Source organism: Heterocephalus glaber, unplaced genomic scaffold, assembly GCF_053883595.1.
Source record: "Heterocephalus glaber isolate CG9 unplaced genomic scaffold, H.glaber_assembly_v1.0 deba00001531, whole genome shotgun sequence".
Taxonomy (NCBI): domain Eukaryota; kingdom Metazoa; phylum Chordata; class Mammalia; order Rodentia; family Bathyergidae; genus Heterocephalus; species Heterocephalus glaber.
This window is the reverse complement of record NW_028258329.1, coordinates 14,387,007-14,391,433: the sequence shown is the minus strand read 5'-3', so window position 1 is coordinate 14,391,433 and position 4,427 is coordinate 14,387,007. Positions and strand designations below refer to the sequence as shown.

General features: G+C 37.5%; 1 pseudogene; it reads right to left on the bottom strand.

Moving 5' to 3' along the window:
* Positions 1–1,369: 1,369 nt before the first annotated feature.
* On the bottom strand, positions 1,370–2,326 carry LOC101718812 (centromere protein Q pseudogene; annotated as a pseudogene).
* Positions 2,327–4,427: the final 2,101 nt, after the last annotated feature.

Sequence of the window (4,427 nt, the reverse complement as noted above, 5' to 3'; positions counted from 1 at the left end):
CCCTAAGAGGCTTACAATGACAGCAAACATACATAGGGCTTACTACAGGTACATTCTCTCTCTCTCTCTCTCTCTCTCTCTCTCTCTCTCTATTAATTTTGACTCTTAAAACCACCATATGAGAAAAATGAATTTGGAAATTTGCCCAGAGAGTTTAAAAATTTTCCCAAGGTCAAGAGATAATTAGTAATGGAGTCTAGATTCCAACTTATATAATCAAACTATGAAGAGGAGATTTATTAAAATTAATAGATACCATAATAATGTAATGCAGAATGTGGTATAATTACTGCTTTTCAATCTGTCCTAGAATTTGGAGAAGCTTAAGAACCACATGAACTAGTATCATTACTTTAGATTTATTTTATTTTACTTTATTTTTTTAAAATTGCAACTATTTTATTTTACAAATACTTTACAAACGATTTTTTTTATTACAAATGATTTTTGATATATTTAAGTAATAATGTATTTATATATAAAAACTTATCATCATACATTCTAATTGGCTATGGGCCACTTTGTTGGCTTAGCATATAATCCCCTTCTTCCTGCCGCTGAAATCTGGGGTACAAGAATCTGCCTATCTTGCTGCTGTCCAAGAGATACATTTTGGCAATCCCAAATTTGTTGGCTTTTTTGGTTTTGTTTTGAGACAGGGTCTTGTTTTGTAGTTCAGGCTGGGCTTGAACTCACTAGGTACCCCAGGCTATCCTTGAACTTGCAGAGATCCTCCTGCCTCAGCCTCCCAAGTGCTAGGATTACAGGCATGCAACACCTTCCCTGGCTGTCTGCTTTCTTTAGTCTCTCAGTACCTTCTACTTTTGGTGGCTGGTTCTCATGCACAGGATCGTCTCAAAACAGTTTTGTTTTTTTTTTGGTTGGTTTTAAGGGAATAAATGTGCTTAGATTCCTTTTTAGTGATTTTCTTAAGAGTATGCTTTGATGACAGTAGAAAATAAATATTTAAAACAAGCAAAATAAAAACTTAATGCCAACTTCAAAGTTGAAGGAACCTGGAAAATATTAACTATCGAACAAGATTAGGGAGTTAGGTAAGGGTAGGGACACTTGGGGATTTCTCAAGCTCTGTGAAAGCAGACAGAAAATGCAAGCTCTCAGCTACAGAATGAGGGACAGCAAACACTCTCGTGTTTATGCTGTAAACACTGCACATGGGCACGTCACACACACAACGTTACAGTGTCACGACTCCACTGTGCCAACACAGGTGAGCTCCCAATAGGTGTCACAAACTATCGGCGCATAGCTATTCCTGTCTTATGTTTTAGACAAATAACTGTGGTACAGCAATGTAAATACTGATTTTCTAGATTTCGTAACTGCCAAAGTTTTCAGGACTACATTAGATGCTAATGATAGGCCTATACAGGCCAATTTTAAAGTGCGTATTAGAGGATAATAAATCCTGCAGAAGCTTCAGCCTCTGTAACATCATAGGTTAACAGTTTCACAAATTTATAAACATTAAATTAATAGGAAACAATATTAAAAAATTCTCTAAGAGGCATTTAGTTTCTTATAGGCTTCTTCGATGAACACTGACATGTTCTTCATCTGGGGTGAATTATGAAGAACATCCAAGTCTTTTAGAAGAACATTCTGGCTTGGAATTGGCATCAAAACTTCTTTCTGCAGTGTGGGTGCTTTCAGACTGTCCCGAGAAAGCTCTGGGAGAGAAAGTATGTTACGTCTATCCAGCTGAAGCATCTCTTTTGCCTTTTCCTCCTCTTCCTCTATCTCATGTGTCAGAATTTCAATTTTGTTTTTTAGACTCTGAATATTCCCAGTCACTGACTCCATAGCCTGTACTATTTTATCTATTTCTTCCTGCAATAATGCCAGACCTTCTTCATTTTTTCTGTCTTATGCTCTTTCCATTTTCAGTCGACTTGTCACATTAGTTAAATATTTCAGCTTTTGGGGAGGGGCTTTCAGGGTTTCAAACAGTTGTAGCAACCTTTTCTTCAGGCAGTTGAGATACTGAATTTGTTCTTTTTCTTTGATTTTATTACTTAAAATTGCTGTTATTACTGCTTCCATCATAGTTTGCAAATGCTCCCTTGCACTCTTTGAAAGAGGTTGCTAGGTTTTTCTCTTGTTGGATGCTATCTTTATCTGCTTTAGATAAATATGATTTGCTTGTCCTGCAGAAGACATGTGCTTTGGATGATTTTTACTTCTTTCTATCGTGCTTCTAACCTCTTTCTCTGACAACTCCACTTCTTCATCATCAATTTTTCTTTTTGAATTTTTTTTTTAATTATTGAGACTTTTTCTTGGAAGCATTTGCTTTACCAGGCATCTTGATCTAAATAGTCCAATTATGATGCTTTAAAAAAGAAACTTGACTGATTCTTCTTGAATCGGTTTATTTTATTTTTAAGACAAATTTGCTATCCTTAACATAGCCAATGACACTGTTCCACAATACCAGAGAAAAGAGTTTAAAATTTATCGAATCATTTTTTATGCTAGTCTGTTTACAAGTGATTATAAAGGGTGGGGATGGGCAGGAAAATTATCTTCAAAAATTTGCAGTTTTACCGAAGAGAGGAAACTTTCTCAATATTGCAGCGGGGGGGCAGAACCAGCAAGGATGGGGGAAGAGAGCAGGGGGCCAGATAGCTTCTTGTTAGAAAAACTCACTAGCCTGTCCTTAGAACAGCGTAGCTCTAGAGCAATGAACACCCCAAAGTGTGCTCCTGGGCCAGCTGCATTAGGACCTTCTGGACTCCAGTGCACGATGGGAAGTCAAGTTAATTTAAATGGAGGACATACTCAGGCAGCTGGTGCTAAGCTGCTGTAGTATTACCAAGAATGCCATCCACCTGGTTATATTACCTAACAGACCCTTGGGAAGGACAGCAATGCTGTCTAGCAAGACCTTCTGTAGTCCATGCAGTGCTTAACAGGGTGAGAAACTGAGGTCCCTAGTGTAGGAATTAGAACGCAGGTCTCCATAGACTCAACTCAATTATAGGAGAGTGCATACTACTGGGGGACAGTGGGGAATTCCCAAGTTGGTGACCTCTAGGCCATTGCCACATGCATCAAAGGCTTCTGAGGTGCACGAAGTGAACACCAATTAGAGAAGGGCTATTTTCATAGTCAAGGAATCTTGCTTTGTTCCACACATCTCTACTTTTTTGAGGGTGATTCTTTTTTTTTGTAGCTATAAGAGAATCATAGAGATCATCTAGTCTAGTTCAACTTGCTCATTTTGCAGATAGAAAAAACAAAACAAAACAAAACAAAACAAAAACATCTAAACCTTGAGAACCAGAAGGCTCAGGAACATACAGCTGCCTGCAGAATGCCAGACCCTCTGTTTTCAGAATCAATGGAAACCTCGCCCTTCCTTTGGCTTCGCCTGAATATCCACTTCATCTCAGTTTTCTTATTTCATGATAGATACAATGACATTTCTATTCCTACTTAGGAGAGAACTTGCTGAGGATAAAATGCCCATCAATTGAAAAGCATTTTTATAGATTAAATGTTTTAGAATATTCAATGCTATTATACTCACCACTGATTTTACCACAAGATCTCTCCCCCTGGATATTCGAATAGGCTTCAGGTGTGGGGTTTTTGTGAAAGGAGGATCCTTATAGGTCATTTCTTCTGAGCTCTTATTTAACAGATGAGGACACTGAGGTCCAGGGAGGCCCATGTGACTTGCAGAAGGTCACAGATAATCAAACAAGTTCTCCAATTTTGGGCTTGTCTAAGCATCAGGATCTCATGGAGTGGCTCTCTTGAAATGTCTGTGCAAAATCAGGCTGAGGCTGTTGTCTATTTCACTTGTAATTTCCCCTCTGGTATTTGACATCACAAATGAAAGCACAAGGCCAGATGCTTAATTGCTTCTAAATGGAGGCTGTTAAACGGTAAGCAACTTCCCCCATCTTTTCTGTGGGTCGTTGTGTCTTCTCCAAAGTCATCCTATTTTTGTTGTTTGTTAGCTTATTTTCAAACTGGGAATTATAAAAATGATTTTTCAAGCATTGGAATGACTTATAGAAAATATAACATAGTGTTTTTAGATTTTTCAGACATTACACTCTACCTTACATTTCCATTCAGTATCAATTAAATGGCTATCATTGGTATATTTCTAGTCAACATTTAGTAGAACAGAGAGCTCTAAGTGGAAAGAGAAGGGTTGTTCTTGGGCAAATGGTCTTCGTAAGTCAATTTTTGTTCCTTCTTTAATAAGTATAATTTATTCTCAGATTATAAACAACATTTTTATTCATTATAGCGAAATCAGAAAAAAAAAATATATTTTTGGTACCAGGGATCAAACTCTGGTCCTTCCGCTTGCACAGCAGGCAGTGAAACCACTGAGCTAAATTCCAGGCCCAGAAAATATTTTAAGAAGTAGGAAAAAGAAAAATATC